This window comes from Lutra lutra, chromosome 13 (assembly GCF_902655055.1).
Source record: "Lutra lutra chromosome 13, mLutLut1.2, whole genome shotgun sequence".
Classification (NCBI taxonomy): domain Eukaryota; kingdom Metazoa; phylum Chordata; class Mammalia; order Carnivora; family Mustelidae; genus Lutra; species Lutra lutra.
Genome location: NC_062290.1, coordinates 81,438,872 through 81,455,969, shown reverse-complemented (window position 1 = coordinate 81,455,969; position 17,098 = coordinate 81,438,872).

Genomic DNA, 17,098 nt, shown 5'->3' with positions numbered 1-17,098 from the left:
GTTTTGGGGTTAGGTAGAGAGGGTATTGCCCCCTTTAGGCTTCCAGAATGGAAAGAGGGGCTTCATCCCTCTCTTTCTCTCTCTCTCTTTTTAACTTGGAAATCTCCCAATGGAAAAGGGGTTTAGATATTTGGGAGCCACAAGTAATGCACGGTTGGAAGTATTATCCCATTTAACAGAGGTGGAGGTTGAATGCCTTGTCCCAAGTCCTGAAGCTGATAAAGGAGCCTAGTGCTGCCTGGCTGAGCTCATGGGGACCTCCCAGACCCCAGGCTGCCTTCTTTTTTTTTTTTTTTTTTTTAAGATTTTATTTATTTATTTGACAGAGAGGGAGATCACAAGTAGGCAGAGAGGCAGGAGGAGAGAGGGAGGAAGCAGGCTCCCTGCTGAGCAGAGAGCCCTACACAGGGCTCGATCCCAGGACCCTAAGATCATGACCCGAGCTGAGGGCAGAGGCTTAACCCACTGAGCCACCCAGGCACCCCCCAGGCTGCCTTCTTGAGGACATGGGTGGATATGACATAATTCCCCTGAGATTTCCCAATTTTGATCTTTAAAATCCGAAGATATTTAAAAAATATTTATTCTCTCTGATCTGGTTTTTCTATTTCAAGTTCTTTGTGCTGTGGTAATAATAAATAAAGATGACTATTCAGGTTTATACAGAAGGATGTTCATGCTAACTTTGTTTATTATATAGGGACGCCATATGTAATGTAAATGTCCAATATCAGGGGATCTTTAAGAAAGGATCTATATGTGATGGAATATTATAAAACAACCTTAACAATAACTTAAAAAATCAGTAAGTAAATAAAACAAAATAAAATAGCACTGATTATAGGATATAATCTAAATTTGGGGGTAAGTTTCTCATATGCATAGAAAAAAGAGACTGAAAGAGATATGCTTAACTTTTAGTAGTGATTATATTTGGTGGGAAGGGTTATGATAATTTTTACTTTAGTTATTTTTTTAAGATTTTTATTTATTTATTTGAGAGAGAGAGAGAGCGTGAGGGGGGAGGAAAGGCAGAGGGAGAGGGAGAAGCAGACTCTATGCTGAGCAGGGAGGCTAAGACCCTGGAATCATAACCTGAGCTGAAGACAGATGCTTAACCAACTGAGCCACCCAAGTGCCCAATTTTTACTTTTTAAATCTTTTTTTTTCTGTCCAAAATTTCCATAATGAACAGGTGTTTTTCTTGACTCTTTTTCTGTTTGTAATAGAAATAAAGTCAAGACACCCAAGATGGTCAGGCTTTGTGGGGATCTGGTGCCAGCACACTCCACCAGTGTGATAAATTGGTACAGGTCTTTTGGGGCAGACAAGAATCATAGTAACGGGTAGATAAGATTTTGAATGAGGTTTATGCCCTTTGATTCCGAATACCAACCTCTGGGAATTTCTCTTTTATTCTGGGGATATAATTCATTAGACGCCAAAAGCTTTGTGCAAGGGGGATGCTCATTATGGCGTCGTCTACAAGAGCAAACACTGTATCACTGTATAAAAGCTAAATATCCAGCGATGGGTGAACAGTTTTGTAAACTGTGGTGTTATTGTGAAAGGGTATTTTGGCGCCATTAAAACTATAATTATGAAGACTGCAGCAACACAGAATCCATGATGTAGATGCAAGTACAGGGGGCAGAATATACAAGTCTGTGACTGTTTAACACGTGTCTATGTCCAGAGCCCAGAGTAGATGCTCAAAACATGGCAAGTAAAATAATAATTATGGTGGAGTGAAAGGGTTTTTGGGGAGATGAGTATTAGTTTGTTTTCTTAAAGCTTTATTTAAATATTGTTGATACTTCATCTTCTTCTTTAAAAAGGTGGTCATTCTTTTCTTTTTTTTTTTTTTTTATCTTTTTAAAAGATTTTATTGTAAGTGATCGCTATAACCAATGTGGGGCTCAAACTCACAAGCCCACGATCAGGAGTCGAACATTCCACTGACTGAACCAGATAGGCACCCCGATACTTCAACTTCTTGTTGCTTAACAGAGCTCTCTGTTGCACTCTGCTTAACAGAGCTCTTTTAGAAATTGGGGTACTGGTGCCGGGGTGACTCAGTCGGTTAAGTGGCCAACTCTTGATTTCAGCTCAGGTCAGGATCTCAGGGTTGTGAGGTCGAGCTCTGTGTTGAGCACAGCTCGGAGCCTGCTTGAGAATCTATCTCTCCCTCTGCCCCTACCCCTACCCTCTCTTAAAAAAAAAAGGAAATTAGGGTAAAGCAGACAGGGAGAGTGGTGGCTCGGCTCTTCAAAATTAAAATTAAGTTAAGATGAAAATAATTGAGCAAAGGCCTACAGAGGAAGGAGCCTGAGTGGCATGGATGGTTCTCTGCAGCTGTCTGCCTGCCCCAAGCTTCAGGTTCACTCCTGGGAAATGTTGGGAGGGTGAAACTCAGTCCCTGGGAATCTTCCAGCTCTGATATTTTCCAAATCTGTGATATTTATTGAGCCCTACAATCAGGTGCTTTGTTATGTACTCGGCTGATAACCATTCTTTGGGTTGGTCCTATCTCTGGCATCACTTTAAGGACAAGAAACTCAGATTCAGAGTAGTGACATGGTTTCTGCAAGGCAAATAGCCAGCAAGCAGTGAAGCAAAATGTCCACATTTCTTACCCCACTTCACATTTTATTTTCCTGGCCCAGCATCATGGCAGCCTGTGAGGCAATTCCCTCCTCCCCTCTCTCCATCTCTCTGGAGATTTCGAACCTAGGAGACTGGTCACGGTTGCTTTTTGACCTCACAGAACCTACGGGTTCACCCGTCAGGAGAAGAATATTTATTCACTGTCTGGGGATGGAGATGGAGGAGGTATAGTATATTTGCCCTTGTGTGGTGGGGCTTAAAAAGGTAGACTAAGAAATCATGGTTTCCTCATTTCTTTTTTTTTTTTTAATTTTTTAAAATTTATTTTCAGCATAACAGTATTCATTGTTTTTGTACCACACCCAGTGCTCCATGCAGTCCGTGCCCTCTCTAATACCCGCCATCTGGTTCCCCCAACCTCCCACCCCCCACACCTTCAAAACCCTCAGATTGTTTTTCAGAGTCCATAGTCTCTCATGGTTCACCTCCCCTTCCAATTTCCCTCAACTCCCTTCTCCTCTCTAACTCCCCTTGTCCTCCATGCTATTTGTTATGCTCCACAAATAAGTGAAACCATATGATAATTGACTCTCTCTGCTTGACTTATTTCACTCAGCATAATCTCTTCCAGTCCCGTCCATGTTGCTACAAAAGTTGGGTATTCATCCTTTCTGATGGAGGCATAATACTCCATAGTGTATATGGACCACATCTTCCTTATCCATTCGTCCATTGAAGGGCATCTTGGTTCTTTCCACAGTTTGGCGACTGTGGCCATTGCTGCTATAAACATTGGGGTACAGATGGCCCTTCTTTTCACTACGTCTGTATCTTTGGGGTAAATACCCAGTAGTGCAATGGCAGGGTCATAGGGAAGACCTATTTTTAATTTCTTTATGATGTGTGTCTTTTTCCTAAAAGTGGGAGAGTCTGGGAACTCAACCTTGATTGAATAAGCGGTACGATCAGTTTACGGCTAATCTAAATTTTCCAGTTCTTTGTTAATTGTAGTAACTGCTACGATTTGTACTCATTGAATGACGACGAGACAACACACATTCCCTAAGGACTTGCACTGTGCTGCAGGTCAGAGACACAGGGTCTCTGCCTCCGAGGCCCCACCCAGTATCCTGGTGCTCCTTCAGAGGGCAAGAGAGGTTAGAGGCAGAGAAATCCAAACACAGGGTGCGAGGCATTTCCCAGCATGTCTAAAACTGTCCACGGTGTTTGTAGAGTGAAATAATAATTTTCCTAGAGAAGAAAGGAAAGGGAAAGGCAGAATGGGAGTTTAGGGATTACACGGTGCCGCAGCGAGTTCACCAAGGCAATTAGAGTGCCTGGGGTGGTTCTCCAGCAGCCTGTGAGCTCTCTGGAGTTACCACCTGTGTGGGGAAGACTTGGCCACGCTCCTTCCCAGGTGAGAGCATCCCCGGATGGACTAGGGCCCTGCTTCTGGTCCCAGTGCTGCCTCCTGCTGTGGGGCCTCATAGAGGTCCCAGAAGCTGGGTGAGGCCACTGCCAGTTCAGCCCAACCCCTCTGAGCCTGAAAATCCTTTTGCTTCTTTAGGCAAGGCAGACAATGAAAGTGCTGCTACACCGTAGTGCCCCTGCTTTAGGGCCGGAGGTGTCCTCTCAACCCGACCGCATCCAAGCATGATTCGACCACTCGGATCACAGGGTCTCATCGCAGCGCCCAGGAATGTGGCATCTTGAAAGGAGAGAGAGGGACAGCTGTTTACTTTGGGTCAGGGTCTGGGCCCACCTTCACGTTCCGTAGCACAAATAGTAGGAGAAGAGAGGGCTGGGGAAAGCAAGATTTCTGGGCTTTCTCCCATGCAAGCAAAAAGCTCTGGGGCCAGATTACCAGCAGAGGGGAGACCAGGAACAAATCTGAGGTCTCTAGGGCACAGTGGGGCTCCCCGTGTGTAAGCACCGCCCACCAGGCCCACTGGACCACTTCTTTTCAACCTTTTGGAGGAGGGATGGGGGAGAATGGTGGTGGCTGCAGTCCCTGTCAGGAAGGAAGGGCTTTGAGGACTCCTCTAGAGATCTTCCTACTGGATCAAGTAGAGATAACAACATTTGGAACAGTGGCAATGGGGTCCCAGTGAGTTCATGGGGGGGAGTGGGTGGGGATCGGTGGGCAGATTCTGTGAGCCAGGAAGCAGCTGCAGAGGTCTTCTAGGGCTGGGAGTGCTGGTTCTCATGGTCATGGCCTCCTTTGTCCAGAGAGCGGCTGTTGGCACCCCCCCAAGCCCCTTATCAGTCAAGACTGGACTCCAGCTGAATCTGCATTCTTAATCTTTTCCTGGCACCTGAGTCTCAGTCTCTGCTTTTAGGGAACCAAGTTAGGACAGGGCTTCAGGGAAAACCTTTTAGTTCAAACCCTGCTTTCCTTTTGCTTCATGCCACTGATTCTGCAGATATCATGGGCTGCATCTAATCATTAACTATCTGCCCCTCCCCACTGCAATGCAACCTCCGCAATAGTAAGCCCCTGTCACTTGTGTCCATGCTCTGTCCCCAGGACCTAGCCCAGAGCTGGGCTCATCATAATGCCTGATGATCCAACTGGTGGACTATGTGGCGATCCAGGTGGGAGCCCGGGAGCCCGAATGTTCCCAAGGTGGTCATGCTTCAAGGACCCAGAGTTAATGTCTTTTGCTTCTCAACTCTGGAAGAAATCTACTGACTTTGAGGATTAGGTCAACTAGGGTGAGAGTTGATACGATTTTCCTTGGAAATTTTTTGTGCTTAAAATGTGAAGGAAAAGGCAACAGGTCTTTGAGACATTCAGTGCTGACCATTCCTGGGATGGTTCTGAGGGATGAGGTGTTTTGGACAGCATCTGGCCTCAGGGCAGGAAACTGGTCATTCATTTATTCAGTTAACATTCCCCGAGGGCCCAATCTGTGCCAGACTCCGAGTCAGTCCTGGAGATCGATGCCTTGAGATGTGGTCTGTGTCTTCGAGAAGCTTCCAGAGACCTGGGTTTTAGTTTTGGATTGTCCCTAATTGGCTGCACAACCTCAGCACAGTGCTTCCTTCTCTGGGCTACTGTCTTCCATTCCTAAACCCGGAGCACTGGGCTGGGTGACTTGCCAAATCTCTGGACCGGCTCCCTGTCTCAAGGGCTGAGTCTTGCTTCCAGACAGGCTGTCTGATTTTCATGGCCATCAATATTTCTCTAATCATCCTTTTCTCTGGGGACTGAAATTAAAGCTAACTGGTTTTTCCAGATATAATTTCAACATTGTCACAGTCAATACATTTAGATCAAGCCGGGGACGGGAACGAGGGTGGGAGGCTCCCTCCGCCACATATCAATGGAGGGTGAGCCCAGTGAGTGTCCAATGATGTCCCATTACCCACCGCCGCTCCTCAGACTCAATTCCCCCATGTTGCAAATGCTTGCATTCGGCGCCCATCCACATCCTGCCTCCTACTCGCAATGTGTCCTAATGAATGCATCGATTTTCCTATTCTGCACCACAACAGTTATTTCAGAGATAAATACCTCCTGTTTGTGGTTATTAAATCTGCTTCGTGTTGGACAGCTGAGGGTGGGTGGGAAGACTGGTCTGGGTAGAGCCAAGTGGGGGGCAATCTGGGACAGATCTCAACTCAATTTTTAGCAGTCTACAGGACCTTGGACTGGCCACTGCTTTCTGAGCCTCAGTTTCTCCTCTGTGATATGAAACTATTGCAGCGTGTCTGAGGTTTAAACGTTTTTTGTAAAGCAGCAGAATGTTTTGATGACAGGAGATGTTATTATAAGACAACGTGGAAAACAGATGAAAAGGAGTAGCTCTGGTTGGAATGAGGATAGTGTGGGACTCCCTCCCACCTGGCCTCATTCCTGTTCCCTGTGGAATCCTGGCACCTCCAGGGAGCCCTGAGGCTCTGAAGAACATAGTCTGAAAACCTCCAGGCTAGATGGATGCAACTCATCTTGTCGGTGACAGATGAAGGAGGGCAGGCCAAGGCAGTGGCAAAAGGAAAGGAGGGACTGACCTGGCCAGGCAGGGAACTCAGGTGTCCCCCAGGAAGTGGCCCATAGGCGTGAATTTCTTAATGCCTGAGTATTTCTGCCTTTTGCTCAGAGCCCTCCCCTCCGGCCAAATCACCAGAGATGAGACAGACCTTGGTTGGCCTCTGTGGATAGGGGAGTGTGCTGACTCCTGGGCCAGGCAGATCTGGGTTTGAGTCCTAACTCAGACACTTTCTGGCTCTGTGACCTTGGACTAGGCTCTTTACTTCTCTGAACCTCAGTGTCCTCATCTGTAAAATGGAGATGATAACACCAAATTAAGGATAACTTGCCATACATACCATGTTCTCCTTTGATCCGATATAATCACATGCATTTTAATCCTTAGAAACAGTAGTAACAGAATGCTAAGCTTTTTTTGGCCACTTGCTACGTATTAGTTCCATGCTTAATTTTGATGCTAAAGTCTTGTCTTTGCAATCACCTAGCAAGGAAGGGGTCAGCATATCTACCTTCTAGGTGAGGCTGAGACAGGAGAAGCCAAGAAAACCTGCAGGTTTTGAGCACAGGTCTGTTTGGCTCTGGAGAACATGTTTTTACTTCTGTACCAAACATCTGAAGCCCTTTCAAACCCATCCTCTGCCATGGCTGGGAAGCGCTGAGTCACTTTTTTGTTCTTTGTGAAAAGCTATCCAAATGCTTGGTCCTGAAAATATATTTGAGGGTCATGATATCTAGCTATCAGTATCTATTTCATATTGCTTTGAAATTCCTGCAGACACAGGGGGCTTATCCTGTCCTTGTCTTTGCAGGCTGTCACTTGTTCCCATGGCTGGTTAGTTAATAATCATTTGGCAATGGAACCCCTTATCTGTAGCAGTTACTATGTTGTTTGCTGGGAACAAGGAGGTCAATGAGACACAATCCCTGTCCTCAAGGAGCTCACAGTCTAATGGTCTAATGGAGAGACACACGCATATAAGAAAATGACCTTGTATAGTGGGAATTGTTATGACAGAGGGTCTCTGGGGCCACAGAAAAGCCTGGAAGGCTTTTTGTAGGAGGTGGAACCTCAACTTCATACGGAAGAATGAATGATTGGCTGGTCAAAACCAGCAGACTAAAGGAGTTGGCAATGAGAACCTGGAAAAGCTGAGGGGCAATATGTACAAAGGACAGGGATGGCATGGGACATTTGGGAGACAAGCAACAGTTCAAATGGCTGGAGAAGGAGCACAAGGAGAGGCTAATGAGAGGCTAATGGGGAGCCATGTGTCTGCCCCGGGGAGCCAGGCAACTGGAATGTGATCCAAAGGACAATTTCAGCCATCCAAGATTCCAAAATAAAATTCTGGAAAGAGAGTTCAGAGAATTCTATGATGGCTGTCCTGGAGCAGGGGCCCAGGGAGAAAGCTAGGAAAGTGACCCCAGAGACATGATGGGGCATGGACCTGGGTAGAGGCAGAGGAGCTGGGGAAAGTGGGGGTGCATCTAATAGTCAGGGAGCTGGAACCCCAGGACAGGTTGATAGTTGGCTGGGAGGTGGGAGGGTAAGGGGTACGCATTTCAGGGTTATCTGGTCTGTGGGACTGGGAGTGTACTGGTGCCTAGGCCAAGATGGGAATACTAGAGGAGGAGCTCAGTGTTGCATGTGGTGGCTCTAAGGGGTCAGGGGGAGTTCAGATGGAGTTGGCTGGGAAGCTCTGGGACACATGGGCCTCAAGCTAGGGAATGAGTTGGAACTGGAGATTGGGAATCATGAGTGTCCATATTAAGACGGCTGGGGGACATCCAGAAGAATATGTGGACAAAAAAGGAGAGAGACAAAGAAACCCAAATTTACCTGGCCAAATGAAGTCATAAAATATAGGTAAGAAGACCCTTTGGGAGACAGACGGAAGCCTTTTCCTGGAGATGGTCATGCACTCCCCAAACTTACTACCTTGACGCCGAGCAGCATTTAAAGACTGCTCACATCGGAGAGCACGAGCATCGAGTTCCCACCATATTATTTGAAGGCTGTTACTAAATCCATATCACATCCAATTTCTCCATTTTACAGAGGGTAAAAAAAATAAAGAAAATAACTGTTCATTTTGGTTACTATTTCTTTCTAACTATATTCCCTTAATGAGGCATTTGCCTGCAACACGGTCTGTTATGTATTCAGTGTTTTATAAAAGATCTCTTGGGAAAAATAACCCAGGAAACACAATTTTTCGGCACCATCTCCTTTTATTAAGAATAATGAAAAGGAAACAAGAATCATTCTCCCAGTCAAATACACTTCTGCTTCCCCTTATTGGTGTTTTTATGACAACAGCTCAGGTTGTAGTGTAGACGTCCATGCAGCGGCTTCTACCCAGATGTGTTGTTTTATGGCCATTCTAATGACCCAGTTGCATGTCCATGAAGGCGGGGGGTGTGTCTATAAATATACTGGATGCATAGATTTATATATCACCCATATCTGGGTAAGTGTTTGGGATGGTCCAAGATCTTAAACTTACACACACACACACACACACACACACAAAACGGGCTCTTTGCCCAGAAAACCAATCATGCTTCAAAATGGGCAGAAAGAACAAATAGGGAAATTAACCCAGGACAGAGAACGCAAAAGCAAAAGGCCGAGGAGTGGTGTTGTTCACTGGAAACTCTAGCTCTGGTTAGGGAGGTAGCTGTGGGTTCTCCACACCCTCTCTCCGCATGAGTTTGGCCACACTCATGGCTGGACGGCTGCCCAGGTGCAGGAGGCTCCTTCCTGCCATGGCTCCAGGCTAGATCTCCCACCGATGCTTCAGATGTGTGGCTCCAACTGCCAACTGGACATCTTCCCTTGGATGCTGCCCAGGCACCTGGTATAAATGTCTGGTAATTCTCTCTGCCTCGTCTCCCCTGGTTCCTTAGATTGGTTAATGCTAATCTCAGTAGGTGAGCTCTGCAAGTCATGTCGCGGTCCCAGGCGAGGACCACTGCTGATTCCCTCACCTCTCTCTTCCTCTTTATCCAAACTGGCAAATATTGACTGAGTCACTCCCAGGTGCCAAGGGCTCTTTGAGGCATAAATGACTGACCCGCTCCATGCTTCACGGAGCTCACCATTGTGTGAGGAGGCAGAATCACACAGCATTTAAGGGTGTAGGATCCCAAGTCAGAAACATCCAGGGTCAGACTCTAGCTCTGCCACAGATTTGCTAACCAGACCCTGGGCTCATAAGCTTTAGTTTCTTCATTTGTAAAATGGGAACAACATCAAGAGCCCCCTTCTCATTGGGGGAGGTTTATCACCAAGCCTGAGCACAGAGGAGGAGCACGACACATGTGAGTCCTTTCTAGCTCTGGCCAGGCTGGATGACACAATGGCCTGTGGTCTCCTACTTCTGGTCTGCCCTTTTTCCTGAGTGGTTTTTTGTGGGGCACATGGCTTCCCAGAATGAAGATACATTTTCCAGCATTCTTTGTGGTCTGGCGTGGCCACTATGGCTCTGTTGTGAACAGGGAGACTTCCAGAAAGCCTTCCTAAGAGAGTGACACCTTCTTTACCCTTTTTTGTTTTCAATGTGTTGCCTGAAATGTGGATGTGACAGCTCTCAGGCCACACATTATTAGGGTAGGTGTCCCAGGTTGGATGTCCCAGAACTAGATGTGGAGGAGGAATTTAGTGTGTGAGGACTTTATTAGGGACTGCCATTGGCATCTACACCCCTGGAAGGGAGACAACAGAAGCAGGATTGGACAGAGGGAGGTTCCGATGTGATGTAAGCAGGCCTCTACACCCTTCTATGCCTTGGCTTCCATCAGTCATTGGATGTGGGCTGCCCCATGGGGATCATGGCTTTGGGAAGTGGTCCCTGAAGGGAATAGCAGTTGGGGGCTGTGTGCCAACAGCCCTTCCAGGAGTTCGGCCACAGCCCTTCTTTGAGGGGGATCTGGGAGGGGCAGCTCCACGGCTCTGTCAGTAAATCACTGCTATAGACAACTCAACGCAACAAAGCTTATGTTTTGCTCATGCAACAGAGCGTAACACAAGTATCCTCAGTCTGGTGCTGACTCAGGGACACTGGCTCCTTCCAGCTTGTGACTCTGCCTTTTTCTCGGCCCTCAGAATCCTCTTAGTTCAACAGGAAGAAGAGAAAAGAGACAGCATGGTGGTTGTGGTGGGTTTCAAGGGCCAGGCCTGGTAGGGACACTTCTGTCCACAGATCCTAGCCATTGGCTGCACTTCTCTGCAAGGGAGGCTGGGAAATGTAGTTTAGTTGTGTGTTCAGGAAGAAAAAGGACCGAATTTGGTATATGCCTAGTCAGTTCTTTGTCAGAGACAATGACAAGGGGTCCACACTCTGGAAAGGCAGAGTGGTGGCCTGGAAGGAACCTGGGTCTGGGAGTTGGGACACCGACATACCCACCATGGGAAATCTTATGTCTGGGCTTTCTTTATATGGGAGACACATAAACAGAGAGGAAGAAACACAATAATACGAGTTGTGGGGGCTGAGATTGAGGAAGCCCAAAGGAGGGGCAGCTACTTGGGGGCTGCTGATGCTTGATTGAGATCTGAAGGCTGAACAGGAGTTGACCCGTTGCCAGAGCCGATGGCAGGAAGTTGTAGTTCAAGTCACTGACCCAAAGCCAGGGCCCAGATGACATTTTGCATGAGTCTTAAAGACTAAAAATCAAATGTTTTCTTGATGTCCATTTTGCTCAGAACCTTGCACAGAACATACATGAATGAATAAACAAGTTACTGCGTGAAATTTTCTCGATCAACACCCACTCAGTTTGACGATCCGTCCTGCCCTGTGGCCGCTGGCATCTTCCCTTACGTACCCACATTCCAGCATATATGACTTTGCACTCTAATTACCGCTTGATATATCTGACTTTCCACTTGACTTCAAGGTCAAGGACTTTGTCTCATTCATCCTCATGCCCCCGTCATCTCGCTTAGCCTGGCACTGGTGTTCTAAACAAATGTTTGCCAAATGAGTGAACAAACACATTCATCCATTTTGTCATAAAGGGGCTAGAAAAGTCTTTCTGTGGTTGCACTGAAATCTATTTCCTTCTGCCTTCTGTGAACCCAGCTCGGTTCCTCAGACGCTTGCTGGGTGCCTGCAGTAGCCTGTGCTCTGTGTTAAAGCAGAGGGTAGGCAGTGAAGACAAAGAACCTCCCCTGCCCTCGGAAGCATCCCTGACCAGCTAGCTGTCTCCTTTCAGAACAGGACGCATCTTATTCTGTAGGGATCTAGTAGGAGTAGCCCCTGAACTGGTGTGGCCCTGAGATGGGATGATGTGCCAGGCATGGTCTAGCCCAGGCAGAGGGAAGTGTGATATAACCCAGGTGCAGCCAGGACAGTGCTCTCCTAAGCTTTGGAAGTAGAAGTTTCAGATCTGCCTGACCCAGGCTACTGCTCCTCATTCATTCATTGCATTTCATAAAGCAAGCCTGGGCCAGGTCCTGGGGGAGTTTCAGGGCTTCAGGGAGATGAGGTGCTGCACAGGCCCCACCCACTGTGGCTCACTCTTCCCATGCATGACGTCTTTCTACTATAAGCACCTGCAAAGCTCTCCCTATGGGCTTTGTCTGGCTACTGGGGCATGTGTACCCATGCACAGCATGGGCAGGCAATGCTAGGGAGTCACCCAGTGCAGGGAGGACGTGATATATAACTAATGAGCTATGCCCCTGTCTTGGGGGCATGTCCTACACCATCTCCGAGGTTCCCAGGGGGACTGAGCTGGTTGCCCACCGTGGAGACCCATTCATCATCTTCCTTCCTTCCTTCCTTTCTTTTAAAGATTTTATTTATTTATTTGGCACAGAGGGAGAGATCACAAGTAGGTAGAGAGGCAGGTAGAGAGAGAGAGGGGGAAGCAGGCTCCCTGCTGAGCAGAGAGCCCAGTTCGGGGCTTGATCCCAGGACCCTGGGATCATGACCTGAGCCGAAGGCAGAGGCTTAACCCACTGAGCCACCCAGGTGCCCATTATTGTTCTTCCTTGTCTCTCTTTCCCTGTATCCTTTCCCCAGTCCCCAAGGGTGCTTCCTGGGTGGCCTCCTAAATCAGCCCCTTGTACAGAAATCCTCCTCTCCAGGTTTTCTTCTGGGCAAACCCAGCCAACCTAATACATAAAGTATCGTATGGGTCCTTACTAAACTGTCCCCTAACCAGGAAGTGTGGTGCTTACTTACATGATAATAGTAGGGGAAGCAGGAGCCGAGACAGCACACACCTTGGGAACAACTTTGGCCCAGGGAAGGTCTTTGTAGGAAATGGCTTCAAGTGGAATCCACAGATTTGCTTGGATTGGTCTGCTCCGGGTTTCTTAAGGTTCCTGCAGCCTTGCCGTGGAAACGGACAGCGCCCCCTACAGCCATGCAGCATTTCCTACAGGGAGTCCTTCTGAACCTCTGGAAGAAACAAGGGGTTTGGGAGACCAGTCCTTTGGGTGGCAGACCTGATTGCAGACATGGATCACGAAGGTGATTTACAACCCCCACCTCGTCTCCTCTTCAGTTCGGTCCTTGGAGGCCGGTGTCACAGCCCGCATTTCAGAGATGAGAACACAGAGACTCCGAAGGGGCCTTCTTGCCCAGGAGGTCCCCAGCCGGGCAGGGCCGAGCCAGGACTGGTGCTGGTGGACCTCACAGCTCAACTGATAGCTGGCCTCCGTCACCAGCTCCCGGGCTGCTTTTCGCACCGTGCTTTGGAGATGACCTCGGGGTGCTGGCGCTCTCATTCCAGTCTTACTGAGGAGGGCACACCGCATCCCATAGAGCCAGAGGGGCGGTGTGCAAGGTGCCCGTGGTGGAACTGGGGCTTGTTCCGGCGTCCTCCGTCCTCCCCTCTCCAGCAGGCGGCCCGTGAAGCGTCTGGGATGCCCCTGAAGACCACTGTGGGGGGCGCCCACCAAGCACAGCCACTCCAGGGCAAACGTGAGGCCTCGGGGTAGACCAGCAGGGAAGGGTGCAGCCCTGCCCTGGAACTGCGAGTGTTCAAATCTTGGCTCCACCCATCAGAACAACATGACTGGGGCAAGGCCCCTGCCTTCTCTGGGCTTCGGTCTCCTCATCCATGAAATGGGTTTAATAGTAACTACCCGATGGGGCTGCTGTGAGGATTAAATAAGACAATGCAAGGAACGTGCTGGTAGAGTGCCGCTGAGCTATTTTACAAACATGATTCCGTTTCACCCTCTTGAGTCAGGGAGGTTGGCCTTACTAGCTCCTGCTTTGCAGAGGAGAAGACCCGGGCTCAGGGAGGTCAAGTAACGTGCTCGGTGTCACACAGTATGTGGCAGAACCAAGCCAACCGACTCTTAAGCTGGAGTTCCTGACCACGGCGTCCCCGAGGCATCCCCTGGGTCCAGCACGGTCTGCAGCTGCCCCAAAGAGCTTAATTCAGTGAATCCCAGGCTTGTCCTTCACCCTGTGCGTCAGCGCCAGCCCCTGGCACTTGAGGTGTCTGAGGGCAGCAGTGCGATCTTTCTGAGCAGCATATGTGGCTCTGGTAGCAGATTGCTTCTTTTGGCTGCCAACTCGGGCCACTGGCAGGACTGGCCAGAGCCGGCACGGCGTCGTCTCCATCCTAAGTCCCGGACTGCACAATCTGCTCACATGTCATGGTTGCCCACCTGCGGGGACCCCACAAGCCCTCCAAGGAGTGCCCATCAGGGAGCTCACTGCACTCACCGCGCCCCCGCCCAGCTTCCCATCTCACCAGCGCTTAGCAACGCACCCATCTTTAAACTTGGGCCCTGCTGTAATATTAAGGCTGTAATTTATACACTTGGCTCCTGAGCTCCTGGCTGTTTCGAAGGCATTGATCACCCCGGAGCACTCATACATGATTCAGGCTTACTCCTCCAACTCCTCTGCCAGCTATTGATTCCAATGACATTATTTATCAATTACGAAAGGTTTATTCCTCACTCGCTCCTGCACAAAAGAATCCGCGCATTTATTTTACAGCATGATTTATTGACACGTCACCACGCATTACATGGAAAATTGAATTTTTGGAGGCTGGAGAACCTTAGGAAATTTCACAGGTTCAATTAGACAGGAGAACATCAAAGAGTTTAATGATACAATTTTTCATCCATTTGCTGCAGCCTTGGGAGGGGAGGGACCCTGGGCCAGGTCAGCTCTAGCCCCAGATGGCCCAGGTGTGTAGTTCCAGATGAAGATCTCCAGGCTGGAACCCACCTTGGAGACCTGGCTCAAGGCTTCTATTTGTGAGTCCTGAGATTAGAACGTTTCGTTAAGCCGGTGAACCCTTTGTTCCCAGAGCAAAAGCCTTTGTTTGGGCTGTTGGGGAGGCTTGGGCAGATCTTTCCTTGACCTGTGGTAGAAGGCAGAAAGGCCTTCTACCTTTCTATGGAAGACCTGTGGTCTTCCACCTGTGGTGGATCAGTGCAAGAGAGAAATGGTGACATACTAATTAGGGCACATTTGTAGTATCCTTCCCACCCACTCACCCTGGGAGGTTGCCAGTTCCAGGAGAAGCCCTCCCATATCCCCCAGGGTGCATCAGGCTCCTTCTCTAGGTTCTCAGAGCACTTTTCAGTTTGTAGATATATATCATTGGGGCGATTTGACTAATACCACCTTTCCCTTACATGGGGACTCCCCCAGGGCAGCGGGCAGGGTGGGTTTTCTTGGCTTGGCACTACGACCATTCCCATCCACAGCTGAGAACCAGGAATGCCTTCTCTGTCAGGATCTAGGTTCGAACTTGCCAAAGAGCGGAACTTGCAGAAGCTAAGAGGGCAAGCCATTGTTCTCATGGCTGGCAGATGTGGCTGCTTCCTTTACCTGTGTTGGAGTTCCCACTTTGAGGGCCAAATAGAGTAGATTCTTTGACTTCCCGGTGAACTCTGGCTTCTCCACCTGTTCTAGCATTTGGGTCTCAAATGCTAGGGACTGGGGCACTTGGGTGGCTCAGTCGTTAAGTGTCCGCCTCGACTCAGGTCTTGGGATTGAGCCCTGCATCAGGCTCTCTGCTAGGCAGGAAGCCTGCTTCTCCCTCTCTCTCTGCTTGAGTTCCTTCTCTCACTGTGTCTCTCTCTGTCAAATAAATAAATAAAATCTTAAAAAAAATAAATAAAATGTTATTGACTCCTTCTCTGATCCTCTGGCTCCTTTCTTCTATCCTTCCCACTCCTAGCTTTTTTCGCATGGGTGTAAACCCTAATTCCCATACTAAATCTTTTATTCTTATCCTAGTAATGGATCTTCCATTTTTCTGATAGGATCCCAGATTGATGCAGTGGTAATGTCTGTTTTGTGATGTGCTATGTAATCAAATATATTGCACTGAATTGATGAATGAAGACCCTCCCTCTCCTTGAATTAGCCAGCTCCTACTCTGCCTTTAAAGCTAATCTCCTCCAAGAACCCTTCCTTGATTCCAACTGTGGGTCAAAGACACCTCTTCTGGGCTTCCACTGTTAGACCATATATACCAGAGCTCAGTTATAAGCATCTGTTTACTTCCTATATGTTACCGTAGATGATGAGCTCCTTAAGGCTAAGGATGAAATTTAACAGTCCCTGTTTTTTCACCTATACACCTGGCCCACAAAGAATCTTCTACAGAGGTTTAAGGATGGACTTCATCATTGATTGGTCTGACCATCACTGTTGTGTATAAGACAAGCACATACTGGTTACTAGGATCCTTTCACACCTGTATTCTTAGTTGACTCTCATAACAAATCCATAGGGCATGTGGTGGCTTCCCTGGGCAGATCATCATACAACATGGAGAGTGCTGCCCATCTGAAGAGCAAAGAACCAGGGGCTGGGAGTGAGTGATCCTTTCCTTGTCCAGAGTGCACTCCACAAGCCAAAGCCAGCCGGACTTAGGAGCAAGCATTAGAAAAGTCAAAAGAGTAACAGTAATAAATTATATATTTGGAACTAATATAATGATAATTAGACTAATTGAATATTAAATACTCCAATGGAATCTACAATTATAAGCTAAAGCAGCATTAAACTCAGTGTCTGAGATGTTTGAAAGTGACATATCATTTGGATCACTAAAGCCTCCATTTATTTAATCAACTTTCTATTTCCTAAAATGGGCTAGAGATGAATTTATATCCCTTTGTAACTGTGATAAAGACACACGTCACTTGCTACAGATACACTTTAAGAAACAGATTGAATCCCATACGGCTAGCCTTGAGGCAGATTTCTCTAAAGTGAATTAGATTTTCCCATTGATTTACATGATTAAATTAAAGATGTGTTCTCATGGGAAAAGTTGACCAATAAGTGGAATTAAAAAATTTTTTTTTCACACAAGAATGGGGTAGGGGGAGCAGTGGTAGGCTATTATGGATGCTGTGGTCCATTGCCAGCATCATGCTTGCTGGGAGCTATTGTCCTTATGTGGTCATTTACTTCTTTTGTGGTGCAGTTCCTTAGGGTGTAGAAAGCATTTCTTGTCGAAACTTTATAAATTGAGGGGGGAGGTCAGCCAGAA